The sequence below is a fragment of the Acinonyx jubatus genome, chromosome A1, assembly GCF_027475565.1.
Source record: "Acinonyx jubatus isolate Ajub_Pintada_27869175 chromosome A1, VMU_Ajub_asm_v1.0, whole genome shotgun sequence".
Lineage (NCBI taxonomy): Eukaryota > Metazoa > Chordata > Mammalia > Carnivora > Felidae > Acinonyx > Acinonyx jubatus.
In genome coordinates this window covers 168,907,554-168,922,986 of record NC_069380.1, presented here as the reverse complement: position 1 = coordinate 168,922,986, position 15,433 = coordinate 168,907,554, and the positions used below count along the sequence as shown (strand labels likewise).

Below are 15,433 nucleotides of genomic sequence, written 5' to 3'. Positions count from 1 at the left end.
TTTAGCATAAGTGCCCCATGAAAATCATTTACTGTTTATCTGAAATTCAAATTTAACTAGGCGTTCTGTATTTTTATTTGTTAAACCTGGCATCTCTATCCAGAAAGGCAGCTGGCAAACTTTTATGTTAAAATTAAACACTAACATTTTCTTAGGGGATGAATATTTAAATTATATGCCATGTGAAAAATATCATATTTAAGAGTTTCTAATGGTTCATATGATTGTTTGGCATTTAAAAATGATTTACTTAAAAAACTAATTGACTTAAGTGGATGTCTTGACCTTAGTTTTGTCTGTAAGATGAAGGTAATAATATCTTGTGTATGGGGCTGTTTTGAAGTACATGTGAGGAAGTTCTTTGTAAATAAATCCCCTAAAAAGAGACTCAGTGGAGCATGAACTTTATTGTTGGACATATCTCTGACAGAGTCCCAATGTTGCGACTTACTGCTCTGTGACTTTGGAAAAGCTACTTAACCTCTCTATATTATACCTCATTTTCTCAACCATGATATGGGGAGAAAAATAAAGCAACCTCATAAGATTTCTGTGAGAAGTAAAAGAGAACATGAATATATGGTGCTTAGTGTATAATAAAGCACTTCTTAACTGTCCTAATTTATTCAAAATCTAGAAAGGGTGCCTTTCTAGAAAATCACTAATGTAACATAGTAGGAAATTAAGGGCTTAACTGCAAGGGTACACTCCTCTGAGCATCTGTTAAAATAGAGAACGTTTTCCTCCTGTGCTGTCAGGTCCTTAGGCCACGGTGTTGAAGGAATGAGCAGACACATGAGTGAGGCTCTTCCTGCTGGGATTCCTCCAAAATACCAAGAATGGTGACTCTTTATGTACTCTGAGCATGTCATTACAGGCTTTCGTGCAAAGGCAGCAAGCCTCAAAAGGTTTAAATCAGTTCAGATCATTCTTAACTCTGTAAAGAGCATTAACATCATCATCAGGAAAAATACAGCAAGGTTTAAAATTGCCACCTTGATCTTAGGAATCAGCTTGGTGAGGCTAGAATAGTAGCTATGCAATCATGCTCCTCATTACTGCAGAGCCTTTAGTGTGCTTCTTCTACAGAAAGAAACCTAAGGAAATCATTAAGAATGAGAAGTTCAACTGTTAGGTCAGGATCTCAGACCTATAAGCTGAGCTCAGGGGGCATGAGGGACTGTACTGGGCTCGTCCATCTCTGAAGAGGGTTAAAGGTCAGGCTTGAGAGCAAAGACACAAGATGAAAGGCCACACATCTTTTTATTTTTGCCTCCATTGGATAAGAACAGCCTATTGTGTTGCTCTTACTGTGTTGGAAGGTTCCTCAGTGGCTGGTGAGTATTTATACTAAAGGCATGGCCAATGAATATATGTTCTAGAGTGTTCCACCTGGAATGATTCAGGTGTTCCTGACGGTTCATGAAGAGTGATTAGATCACAGTCCACCTACTGTCCTAAGGCTCAAGTTTATTTGATTCACCACGTGATCAGCGGCCATTTGTTCCAGTCATTGTGCCGTCTCTTGCTAACCCCGTGATCATAAATTCTGCATCTTAAAAAGTAAATCTCACTACTTAGGCAGAGAGACACGTTTTATTGGATGACTTGCCAACTATTTAAAATGGAGCGTTTAAAAAAAAAAAAAAGAAAAGATTAAATTGATAGAGTTAAGACAAAACAGTAGTTACGTTCTCTAACTCCTCTTCAGGGCCAGCCCGGCTGAGGATGGCACCAGAGCCTTCTCGCATCCCCGTCGGCCCCGCCCACTCGCATTTCTCCACGCAGCTGTGCCAGGATTTCATACAGGGAAGGCCTTATGCCACGCAGCCCTTTCAGACGTCACATCTAAATCATCTTCATTAGCCTTGAAAACTTGGATCCCTAGCAGGGTTCCTGGCACCCCAAACAGAGGAAGCCCTGTGTGTGAGCGCGAGGCACGAAGCCACAGAGGCGACAGCACCCTCTGGTTGAAATGCGTTCTCAACAACTTGTGCACCACCGAGCTGCTGCTTTTCTACTTCTTTTGGTGAAGGGAAACTTCAAAATATTTTGAGCATATGAGATGTACAATGCATGTTGAACAGAGAGAATCATGCATCATTTAGACATTTTTTTTTTCTGTGCCTAAGGAGACATATGGTGGTCGTGCTTTCTAATTTAAATATCAGAACCCTTGTCTGTATTTCTTGAAGGGACAGAATATCCCAAATCAGGACAATCTCAGAAAAGCCTCTGTGCAAATGAGAAACACGCCTCTCAGGAGTTTCTAGACCAATGACCTTTCTTCGCTCCAGGATCAGCTAAGAAGTCAGTCCCTCCCATCTTTCCCTTCGACTCTCTCAATTTTTCTAATCTCTCTTCAGTATTTTATGTTGATAAAAGTTCTTTTCTCCCCCCTGAATTATTTGACCATCATCCAGGCCCCAGGGGGAAACATCAAGATATTAGCATCCTTCAAGCTGCTGGGAACCTCACTAGTTGAAAACCTCATATGCTTCCTAAACATAAATGTGGCTGATAGGAGCAGACTCCATAGTCCGTGAGACGTGGACTGCAGAATCAGCTCTCTGCCCCTCACTCATCGCTGACTCTACCTGCAGATGGCCTCCTTCTGCATAGTGAAAGCAGTCCTGATAATGAGAATGAGAAAAGCTGACATATAGCCAGGGCTTCCTAAGTGCTGGGAACTTATTAATTCACTTAAATATCCACATAGCTTCCTTTTCATTCTTTCTGGGAGTTTTGAGAGTTTCCAGGAGGATAATGTTTTCAAATGTGTAGACTAAAACCTTGTTTTATTCTTAAAAGCAATGCTTAGGATTACAGGAGAAAACAATCCAAAAGCATGGGTAACCGAGGCAAAAGGAGATGCTGGAAGTGTCCACAATCTCTTGCTCTGTGCCAGCAAAGGCTAGATGGCAAGTAGTGTTCCCCCAAGGCAGGAGTGAGGAGGCAGGCCCTCCCCCGGGCTGGGAGTCCAGAGGTCCTGGCCAGATGCCTCCCAGGCTTGCTCACTGAAATCCTAGCCCTTGGGCTTCGTCCCCCATCTCCTGCATTCCTCCTGTCCCCAGAAATACCTGGAAAACTGGAGAGAGGGGGTGGGTCCAAGATGTCTGCACAGGAGGATTTCAACATGGCAGATGAAATGTGGCTGTGGTGGAGCCACATTTGCATAGCAGACACGCTGCTTTTACTCAGTATGTTTTAGGAATGTACCTGACTGATGTCAGGACACCGACAAAGACTATGGTGGGGCAAAAATCCTAAGATAGTGCTTTTCATTGGCTTGTGGTTGACCTCACTAGGGAGAGAAACTTTACAGCCGACTATGCCCAGAAAGAGCACCCTGAGCCAAGAGAAAAAGGGCAGCCCTGGAGGAAGGAAAGGGGCCCAAGACAATGACTCTTATGTCATCTCCTTGCCTGGGGCTGGTTCCCCCAGGACCTAAGCAGCAGCAAACTCAGCTTGCTTTCTTTGTCCTTATTGAATTAGAAGGAAGTCAAGGAAGCCTGTATGATTGTAAATCAGGGAAATGCGAGTGACTTTTAAAAGCTTGCAACATCAAACTTTCCCATTGGAATGGAGCCAACCCAGGGCAGATGTGTCAAATAGCTGCTTTTGTCTGCCTTGCTCGCTCACTCCGGGAAGTAGTGGGGGCGGGGGGGGGGGAGGGGGTAGAAAGGGGTGCAGGAAGATGAAAATGTAACCAGTCATGTTGCATGCAGTCTCAGGATGGGAGACCTACAGGTAAATGGAGCCCCCCTATTGCCAAGAACAGACTAGGAAACCAAAAGCAAAAACAGAAAACCAACAGCTCTCTGCACAGGAATGAGGGAGGAAGGAGGCGAACTTAGTGGAAAGTCAGGGCTGCCTGGAGGCATAACAAATAACCACAGGCTGGAAAAGTACAGTGGAGGGGAAATGTGGGCCAGGCGAATTCCTCCCTGGGCTCAGGGCGATTTTCCTTGGCATCCCATCAATTATGTTACTGTTGCCTCTTTGAATTTAATCATCTCAGGCTCTAAGTAAGCACACTCTCCCTATCTTCACAAACCTGGAGTGGGAGAACCGTCTATGGCTAACAGGAGGCCCAGAAACCATAAAGGAAAAGGCTGACAGATTGGAATGATTAAGAAGCCAAAACCTCTACTTGGCAAAATCAGTTCACATGAACGCATTTAAAAGTCAAATGAGGACTGTGGGAAAATATTTGCAACACATACAAAAGGCAAAGAGTTAATGTCCATCATGGCTAAAATGCTCCTACAAAGCAGTATAAAAAACCGAAGGGGAGGGGGAAATGGGCAAACGATAAAAGGAGGCATTTTACGGCAGAAAATTACAAACGGACAATAACCTTTGAAAAATACTCAAACTAACAGTTACAGTAATTTAAATTGAAACAAATGAGTTCTCTTTTTTTTTAAGTTGGCAAAATTTAAAAATATTTTGATGACATATAGTGTTTCTAAGAGGATAAGAAGATAAGCCCCTTTATATTCTATTAATGGGTGTGTTAATTGGTATGACATTTTTGAAAGACAATTTGGCAGAATTTAGCAAATTTAAAACAAACATATTTTCCAACCAAGCAGTCCCACTTACAAGACTCTATTTCAGAAACGTTTTGAGTCTAGAGGGAAAGATGTGTGTGTGTGTGTGTGTGTGTGTGTGTGTGCACGCACCCATGCACATTGTGATGTTATTGTAACAGCAACAAATTACAAGCAACCCAAAGACCATCGATGAGAAAAGAGACGAATCATAGAACATTCATACCCAGGAATATTATGGAGCCACCAAAATGATGTGGCAGATCTAAATGTCCTGACATAGTAATACGTTAAATGAGAAATAAAGACTCAGAAAAATACACACACATATATAGCATATGTGTGCATATATATAGAGACATGCATTGTATAATCTCATTTCTATAAAAATGAAAGCAAATACAGCTCTATGTGTATACACACACTAAAAAAACCCACCATATACAGAGAACACATAGACACATTCTAAACTGATAAGAGTCATTAAACGTAAGCAGGGGTGAGGCAATTAACCAGCAGAAGATTGGTTTTTATTTGTTCTATTCCTGTGTTGTTTGAATTTGCTGCTATATTATCTACTACTTTTATAGTTAAGAAGCAAGATCAACAGATGTAAACAGATGCACACATGCATTCATGTTACCCTCCTATGGTAAACACCAAGGTAATTGTAGCAGAAGAGTACGGTGTGCACAGCAAGATCCTTTCTTGCTCCTTCAATGTTTTTATTTTTTTTGAGAGAGGGACAGCCAGGGAAGGACAGAGGGAAGGAGGGAGAGAGAAGACCAAGTAGGTTCCACACTGTCAGCACAGAGTCCAATGTGGCGCTCAGTCTCCTGAACCACAAGATCGTGACCTGAGCTGCAATCAAGAGCCTGATGCTCAACCCACTGAGCCACCCAAGCACCCCCTTTCTTGCTCCTTCAAGATTCTTGACTGGCAGAAATGGATAATTTTGGAGACAGCTCTAAACTGAAAACAAAAGGAGCTGGACACCCTCTGCCAGGGATGTGAAGACCAGGCATTTCAGCAGAACCCATGAAGCAGCCGTCACCATATTTCCACCTTAGTGTCCGTAAAACAACCACCACCAAAAGTCACCTTCTGTAAACTTCCCATTTCATTGGATTCCTTATGAGGTATTAATGAGGGAGTATGCAGAGTGTTTGAAATGCAGTTGGCATGTGATAGGGCACACGTAGATGATGTTATTATTGACGCAGTAAGTACCCCTCTCTACCTCACCTCCCTGTGCGGAAGGAGGTCCAATTCAACGCACATCTGCTTTCCCAAAGGCAGAGCTCTTCCAAGACTTCCCTAGTGAAATGTGGGCAGATGGCATAAAGCGGAGGCTGGTGTCTCCCTGCTTCGGGATGGTGGCAGGTGGTGTTCCTGGAGTACTGGAATGGGTCTTAGGTGAGATGCACAGAAGGGTAGTGAATGGCAAAAGGGCAATGGTCACTCCTCATTCCCCTGGTTTCCTACGGAATCAAGTAAAAGGTGAATCAAGAAATTCTTAGGTTTCCCATAAACCTGGGTCGACTACAGAAGAAGGGGGCCAGGGGGACCTGCTGGTTACTCTGTGGGATTTCCAACTGAAGTTAACAAATAGGTAGGAGGGTGAGAGAGAGAAAATGGCAGTGATGAGTGGAATCCTCAACAAAGGACAAGCTGGGCCCACAATGGCGCTGGTCAGTGGCTATCATGGATACACAGCCTAACAAGTGTTGACGTGACCTGCTGGCTGCCCTGGTTCTAAGAAGATCATCATTTGAATCAGCTGGCAGATTCCTTTTTTTCCCCAGATTTGCAGCAAAGGGTTAAAACTAGGGGGTGAAGACTAGGGAAAGATCCTGGAGATAAGAGTATTCTGGGGTTGAAATTATAAACTAGAATTTTTGTAAGTATTTGGGAGTAAAAAAAAAAAAGTAAGTTTACTTATTTTTAAGTAAACTAAGTTTAAACAAGAATGAAATAAAGATAAGAAACCTGTTCTGGGCAGATTCTGTAGTGTGTGTCTGTGTGTGGTTAGGAGGAGGGTCTGAAGGAAAATGAGCCAGGGGTCTGGGGCCAAGAAAGGCACGGGTAGTTGTGAGAATAAGGCAGGCATTATGCTTGCACCAATCTCCCTTCTTCCCCTCTGCTACATTCCTTGTTCCCCCTCTCTGCTACTGATGAAACATTTCCCTTCCTCTTCCATGAAGTCATAAAGATTGAATGGGTCCAAGAGAAAGGAATTAGCTCACCTACAAGGTAAGAGCAAAATCAGGAGGGTTTTTTGTTACTGTTGTTGGTTGGTGGGTTTGTTTTAAAATATTTTTAAAGCAATATACTGGAAAAAAGCATTGAAAAGAGAATTCAGGAGACCTGTAATTGGGGACAAATATGAAAACCTCTTTTGGGCTCGGTTTCCTCATCCATAAAGTCTGGCATTTGGTAGCAATAGATGGTCTCTAAGATTTCCAGTACTTATGATGTCTGCTTTACTTCTTAGAACCGAAAGGGACCTTGGCTAGCATCAGTTAAAATCCCCATTGTATATAAGAATATTCTATGAGACAGCCCAAGAAATGTATTGGATTTTATGAATGGATGCCTTTATACTTTAGTATAAATTGGTAATTACCTTGCTATTATCTAAATCAAAACAGTGGTTTCTTCCAGCTATGCCTAAAATTCATATTACCTATCCCTTCCGTGTGTGACTACAGCATTAATCCATCAAAGGGCTCTGAGCCAGCCACAGGCTGAGTTTCCCTAAAGCTCCCTGCAGAGGAATATAATGGCTACAGACCACTGACACACCTCAGCAGACACCAGGGATGCTCAAGGATAAATACTATTAGGGTTAGGTTATGGCAGAGGCAGCAACAGACACAACCCTAAATCTCAGGGGCTCGGTAGCCATCAAATTTTATTTCTCACCCATGTGAAGTCACATGGGTCAACAGAGCTGACATTCAGTGACTCAGGGGTCTGGGCTCTGTCCATGTTGTGCTGCCAGCATCTCAACACAAGATTCCAAGTTCATCCTTCAAGGGGTGATAGACACGGACGGAGAAGGCACACCAACACTTAAGAACCAAAGGTACCATATCACTTCTCCTTGCATTCCTACCTGCCAGAACTCCATCACATGGATCCAACTGAACCGAAAGGACCCTGGGAAGTGGAGGGGAGCACGTGGATCTTCAGCGAGCGCCTCGCTGCCGCTGGACGGAGTGACGACGCAATCAGGGACATAGAGTCACCAAGTTAGGAGCTGTTTCCTGTCTGAGCACGTTTGGAGTGGGTGACCAAAAAGCCTTGGTTTTTTTTAATCTGTGGCTTCTTTAAACTATTTCTTTTTCTTGTCAAAAAATTGTTTCAGCTTGGGAAAATTGAGGCAACTTGCTAGGAAGCAGGGCTTCACAGCTCTGTTTCATCCCATCTCGAGAGAAGGTTGCCTTTAAGTGGCCACATTACACTGTTGAGTCACGGTAACTTTTAGCCAACGAAAACCCTCACACAATTGTTTAGAGAAACTGCTGCCAAGCCAGGCCTTAACATCCTCTAATTGTGCTGTTCACTTTGCTTTAAGCCTAAATGCAGGACTTTATATTTACTCTGTTAAGTGTCATCCTGTTATTTTCAGACACTTGCTTCAGCCCTCTGAAGTTTTTATTCTGTCATGTATTGTAATAGCTGTTTCTTCAGAATTTGCATCCTATACCAATTTGATGAGTAGGTCTTGTGTGTCCAAATGCAAGTTCTTAAAAACAATATGCCAGGGGCAGAGCCCCCCGGTAGAACACCAGAGACCTCCCCTGAGAGACATCATCACGATCCATTAATAAGCACAGTGGGTTCATTTGTTACACCCAGTTTCATTTTTCTTTCTTTCTTTCTTTCTTTCTTTCTTTCTTTCTTTCTTTCTTTCTTTCTTTTCTTTTTTTTTGAGAGAGAGAGACAGGAAAGGGCAGAAGGAGAGAGAGAGGGAGAATCTTAAGCAGGCTCCACCCCCAGCATGGAGCTCTACATGGGACTCAGTCTCACAAACTGTGAAATCATGACCTGAGCCAAGATTAAGAGTGGGACACTTAACCCACTGAGCCGCCCAGGCTCCCCCGTTCCACTAGCTTCAGATACTACTTACCACAGTATCAACCAGTTGGCATTTCTCCAATTTCTCAAGGATTTCCTAAGGCCTCATAACATGCCTGGATGAAAACTAGACTCACCATCTGCCTTCCTCAGCCACTCCTACTGCTCAGGAGCCTATTGGTTGATGGCACCACCATCTAGCCCGCTATGCTGGAAAACTGGGGCAATCCCAGACCCTCTCTCTCCCACACTTTCCTCAGAAGCAAACTGGTATGAAGATTAGACTGGTATAAAGCAGTGAAGTGTTGCCACTACTGAACTGGACTGTCTCCTCCACTCGCCCCTTATGCCAGGGCAACTGCCTCTAAGCTGCTCTTCATGTCTCTGGAACTTTCTCCTTCAGTGTATGCACTTCATCCTCACTAAACTTCTTTCAGAACTACAGGTCACATCATGGGACACCCCTGAATAAAACTCACTGAAACCCTCCAGAGTAAGAATGATAAAAATATCTAACACATTGTTGAACATGGGCAATGGCCAAAGAGAAGACCAGCATGGCTACTCCAAATGGGAACAGGGTACCTTCTATTCTTAGACCCTAATGTTTCTAGGAGGCACGCTCCTGCACCCTCCACCTCCATCCCTCAGTTTGGGCAAATCCCACATTTGCATCTCAACACTCCAGCTCTCCTTTCTCTGTCCTCTCAAAACTCCTTCCCCAACTCAGAAAAGGTCTCAGTCCCCTCCAAGGCTGGGAAGCTGCTGCTTGGGTCATCGTGCAGTCTGCCCCGCTCCCAGGGAGAAACTGGCTCCTTTTTCAGGCTTTGCTTTACTGAGTCAGAGGCAAGGTTTTAGAATTCAAAAATAAATAAATACAACAAAAGTGAACCCCCAGCTTCATCCCTCCCCCAATCACCAGGCTCTTAGAAATGAAAGCTTTTAAAAGGCTTTCTTTTTATATTCTCAGCCAGATATTGGACTCTGTTCTGGCTGGATTCTTGTGTGTCTTTTCTTCTTTGGGGCAATCAGCTTTAGTCTCTTGGTCTGGTTAAATGGCGAAAGGGCCACAAGGTAAAACAAGATTTTCTGAGAAAGGAAAAGAGTTCTCATAATATTTCGAAATATTATCCTGATGCTTTGTTGATCTGTCCCCCTACTCTACTAAATTCAGCTCCATGTGGGCAGGGACCAATGTTTTCTTGAAGTCTGTTTTCCCAGTGCTTCAGACACATTAGATGGTCGTTAAATGCTTAATGATGGATGACTAAGCCAATGGACAAAGATAGACCATGTCAATGGCATTTTGCTAATCTACCAGTATGCTAATTTTGTAAAAAAAGAAATCAAATAATTTGACTTAGTTCCTCTGTTGTTGAGTGGCTCAAACTGCAGGAATAGGAAAATATATGCTCCTTTTGAATAGGATTTCAGAAACCACAGGGATTTCAAGACCACATTTGTGGTGATCAATTTTTGTACAGGGGAAAAAAAGAAAGGCAAATTCAATAAAACATTTGCAGATAGTGGTTAATTCCTGTGCACTGGGGATGCATAATTCTTCAAAGAGAAAGGATGTGTTTTATTGTCTTCTCACCTTTATGGATGTTTTCTCTCATTATCATTTAATGAATGCAATTTTATAAAAATAAATGAGTGGTTTTGTCCGGATCCTTTTTCTCAAAGTCTGTCCAGCTTATTGGGCTCCCCACCCCAGACTGGACCTTAATAATGAGTATACTAACAAAACAAAAAAGTAAAATCATATTTCCCAGGTGCTAACTATTAGAGCCTCTTCATTGTTTGTTTCTAAAAGGAATCTTTTTCTTTTGTGTGATTTCTGCTCTCCTTTATGTGACATTTCAAAATAAACTATTGACCTTGTGTGGTTATTAACAGACTTCAGTGGATGGGTGCCCACAGCTGGTGCTGCATCTATGGAATGCAGGTAAAAGGAATTGCTGGGCTCCTGGAGGCAGCATGACAAAAAGGAGGTAAATGAATGAGTTCCAGGGCCAGAGAATACGGTTTGAATTACTGCCGTGCAACTCGCTCTGAGGGAATTATTTAGTACTCAGAATATGACTGGAATATTTTACAGTAACAATGAAGGTTACACCACATCTATCGATTAAGCCAGTGACTTGCTACCTGGATCCCTTTGATCTCATTGAAACAAGAGCTGGGGGAGAAAGTGGATGGGAGGTTAGGTTAGCGTAGGGCACTAGCTACCTAGATGGCCAGGGCTGACCCAGCTAACCTGGCCTGTTGGGTGGCGTCCCCACTCTCCTCTCCATTCTCTTGTACTTTTCTCAGGAAAGCACAGCCTTTGCAGCTAGAAGTCCACGCTGAGCCTCCTGAGTGGTTATGCTTCCCAATGAGATTGGGCCCATTGGCTTTTAAAGCTTATCCATGGGTCAGGAAACCTTATGTTCCCCAGTTTTCAAATGCTGGGTCGTCAAACAGACAAGTTATGAAAAGTACAAGAGAAGATTTTCTTAATGCGTCCATGGCTACTATATTAGCTGTGTGTGCGTGTGTGTGAACAACTAAATATAGTGGGTTTTCTTTATCTCCTGGTTCCATTTTTACACCCAGTTCTTGAAAAGACATTTTACTCATTCTTAGTTCAGAAAAAATTAGGCCTGCTTTGCAGATCAGCTGTTTTCAATTATGTTACTCCACCCACTCTCTCTGTTTTTCTGGGCACTCATTTACCCGCTGAAGGATTTATAAGGCAGCCCTCTGCTCTTTCTCAGCCTCTGCGGTCACGCTGCCTCCACACACCTAATCTGCTCCTTGGGGAGCTTGCTAGTTCTGAGCCAGGGACGGTGCCAAGTAGAATATGAGAGTCCCTCTTCCTTCCCACCCCGTACTCCCAAACATTTGCTGGTAGATGAATATCAGCCCACAGAAGCTATTTTGCAAGAATCGTTATGTTTCTTCATATCTTTAAATCGGTTTAAATCTGTTCTGGGTCTCCCTCCCTCAAGGATGTAGGGAAACGTAAATTCCAGTCATTACTGGGACTCCCCACCTTTAAGGCCTGTGCAGGAACTTATACATTGCCCGATTAACAGGGTGGCCCCTCTGATCTCCGGCCACTGTCCTTGCTGCTTACTGCTGAGATGCTTGTTGTCACAGTCCCAAGGGGGCCACCAGCCCCAGCAGCCACCCTCAGGGTGCTGGAAGCTTAGGTGAGGCCGGGGCCCCCTGAATCTAGAGCCAGCTTTCCTACATGTCCTCGGCAGCTGTCCCAGGGGTCTCATCCCTCCCTCAGACTTCTGTCAAGGAGCAGTGTGTGATCCCTAATGTTAGAGGGACCCTCTGACCTCCACCTTCTTCCACTGCCTCAGGAGATCTCACCCACCTTGAAAGTCACTTCTCTCTCTTCCCTCTCTGGAACACCTGGCATAATTTCTTCAGAGGGTTTAAGCTTTCACAAAAGACAGGAAAGGCCACTGACATCAAGTCTTCTGTTGTGCAAAATCCCTGATGCAAGCAAAGTATTAGGATGCTTGAAATGAGAGGATGGAAAAATACAGACAGTAAGGTTTTTGCTCAAATATTACCATCCGGTTTGCTCTTTTTTAAACTAGTAAACGCTAGTTAAGAGAACCATCGGGGGAGATCTGGAAGGAAGACGAAAGGTCGCTGTGACACAGAGGCATCTTCAGAGGTGCCCAGGCAGGTAGTCGCTGCCCCTGTAGTAATCTCCCGTGTTGTCCCGCAGAGAATGCTGGGGTGGGGTGGGATGGGGAACTGGGGGGGGGGGGGATGTGGCCTCTAAATCTATATTGCTCCATTAGCAGTTCTTCATTTGCTCCTTTCATGTCCTCTTTCTTATTCATTGCATTCTTGTCTTTCCTCAGCATAATTTCAAGTTGTGTTCCCAGGTACTACATGACTGGTACAGAGTTGCCTACACTTTGTCAAGGTACCCCAATACCACCAAGGCCTAATGCTGAGTGGCTCGTCACTGGGTCAGCTTAATAAAGAAAATAGCCCACAACCCAGCCTTGGTAACATTCAGATACCCAGATAAGATCGAATGTGATTTGAAGGTTGAGCAATCACCCTGCAAGTGTTTAAGCCAGTTTAATCCATAACTGTCTCCTTCATGAAACAACATTAGCTTTTTGCTACAACCTGGGCTTCTCATGCTTTTTTGCATGATTGCCTTCTTCTTGCTTTCTTTCAAATTGTAGCAAATGTGAATTTCTGGGCCACTCACTGTTTTCCATTTCACTCATTTTACATACTTATATCTGTTCAATATTTATAAATATTTTAGCTTGTGAAAGCTGTTTAGTATCTTTCCATTATCTACCTTTTGTTGTAGAACATCTGCTTTGTTTCATACGCTCAATACAAAAAAAAAAGTTTTTGAGCTAAACAAATATGCAGAAGGTTATACGAGTTTGCAGGTCACGATTTTCTGTGTTCTTTTTCCATCACAAATTGCATTTCACTTCTCTTCTCCACATATTTTTATCCTACAGAACAGAGGTCGGCACACTACTTCCCGTGGGCCAAATCTAGGCTACACTTCATTTTGTAAATAATGTTTTGTTGAAACACAGCTGTTGTGCCCATTCTTTTAAGTGTTATCTCTGGCTTCTTTCACACTATGGTGTCAGTGCCGAGTAGTCACGATAAAGACTGTATGATGTGCAAAGCCTAAAACACCACTACCCAGATCTTCACAGAGGACATTTGCTCATCCTAGCTGTGGGATAATAACACTAACCAAAAATCCTTTCTGTCACCGAATCTTAGAGTTTCAGAGCTGGAAAGAATATTAGTCTACGAACGTCACTTGACAGAAGATAAAACAGGCCCACACAAGAGACAACTTTCACTAAATGCTTATTATGTGCCAAGCACTGTGCCTCAGCAAATATTATCTCCTTGAGTGCCCACAACCAATACTATTTCTTGTGGTTTTTTATAGATGAGTAAATCAGGACAAAGAGCTTAAATAACTCACTCATGGCCACATAGCTATTATAATAAATGGAGCTGATGGTGCTTGGCTCAGGGAGTAGGACTACAAAAATTGAAAACAGAACCATTGCTTCATTCAGCCTCTAAGCTAAAGAATTTTCTGTAAGACCCGCAGAAAGTAAGTGTCAGAACTGAGGTAGTGCCTGCTTTCCTGGTCTCCCTTAAAATTCAGTAAAAGTCAAGATTTTTATTGACCTCTATGCTCTGTGACCAAGGAAAGAATGGGGCCTTCTTTGCCTGTCTTTCCTGAATCTTGACTAAAAATAAACTGACCATCGGCTGTGGGGTAGGACTTCCTGTTCAGGCGTCAGTTTTTTGCTAGGTGAGTCACACAGCTATGGCTGTTTCCTGGAAACTTCCTTGGGGTTTGACTAACTCCTGAAAAGTCTGCACAGAGTGGAAATGGACACCCGTTACAGGTCCCTCTGCTTCCATGAGGAAATGGGACTCCTCCTCCTCAAGAAATCTGTTATGGCTTAGCCTTTCCTGTGTTCAAAAAGTACAACAGAAACCACTATTTGGGGTGATAAAATTCATAGCTAACATTTCCAATAGGAACAACCTGGGGAAATATGCTGTAAGAATTACTGATTCACCAGAAAATTAAGTGTCTATTGATTACAATAATACCTGAAGCTTCAGGGTCATTGGGATCCACATGATCAGGACTCCCAAACCCTCAACACCTATGGCCTGGCCCTGCTGCCTTAGAAATGTATATTTCTCACTTTTTGTCAAACTTACCTTCGTGTTTTAACTTCTCAGTGTTTTGTAATTTGGTTCTCTCCTTGGGTTTCTGATACTGTCCTTCCTAAATATTTTTTTCCTGAAATGAAGGCTTTCTCAGTGCTTAAACCAGGCTGCTCTTCTACTACAGAAAGTCCCACAACTGGGCAGGTTGTTGTCTCCATGTAAGTATTATCTTCCACTGGGTGCCTGAAATGGAACAACCTAGTAATCTTCTATTTCCCTAGTCAGTTCATATTCCCATCTCCACCTTGACTTCTTACCATGCTCCTGCTCTCTGACCCACCTCATCAAATTGGAATGCTTCAAATATCCACACCAATCTGTTTCATGTCCCTGTCCTGCCTTGCTCCTTACATTTGATAAGAAGCCCCTTCTCCTATGAGAGGTCAGATGTTTTCCATCACATCATATCTCAACGTCTCAGGGAACTTCCATGGACCATTTCCCCATCTTCAGGTCTGGATTAAAAGTCAAGTCACACGAGGGGCATCTGGGTGGCTCAGTTGGTCGGGCATCCAACTTCGGCTCAGGTCATGATCTCATGGTTCGTGGGTTCCAGCCCTAACTTGGGCCCTGTGCTGACAGCTCAGAGCCTGGAGCCTGCTTCAGACTCTGTCTCCCTTGCTCTCTACCCCTCCCCCCCCTCAAAAATTAATAAATATTTTAAAAAACTAAAAAAACCCAGTCAAGTCACCTGAGCAGCAGCCTAGCATGCCAATTCGTAAGAGGTTAAAAGAAAATCCCTGGGATAAATCATTATAGAATTACAGTACCAGTTAATACAGGTTTTCATATATAACCATAAAATATAAATTGGTCCCCCTCCTACCGAATGGAAGTTAAAACCAGACAAAACAGCAAACAAGCAAATTCCCCTCCAACTCTGATCTACTACAAGTGAGTTTTTATGATCCCATCGCAGGATACAACCCCATAGTGTTGCCACCACACTGAAATTGACCAGTAGACAATTTTTTTGGAGTCAGCTGAAATCCTCAAACCCAATAAAGTGGAGAAGCATAAATGCGTATTTGACT

The 15,433-nt window shown here is 43.2% G+C and overlaps 1 long non-coding RNA gene across 3 annotated transcripts in view; it reads right to left on the bottom strand.

Annotated features, from left to right (window-relative positions):
* The window catches only part of LOC113603343 (uncharacterized), a 144,192-nt gene that overhangs the window by 33,412 nt on the left and 95,347 nt on the right, over nucleotides 1–15,433 (bottom strand). For 2 of the 3 annotated variants that reach the window (XR_008300061.1, XR_003424915.2), the window contains exons 2-3: nucleotides 14,391–14,582; nucleotides 12,010–12,131 (exon numbers count right to left, since the gene is read on the bottom strand). The exons of the other annotated variant lie outside the window; for it this stretch is intronic. This is a non-coding gene — a long non-coding RNA (uncharacterized LOC113603343). The remainder of the gene's footprint in view (nucleotides 1–12,009; nucleotides 12,132–14,390; nucleotides 14,583–15,433) is intronic. 3 annotated transcript variants of the gene reach the window in all.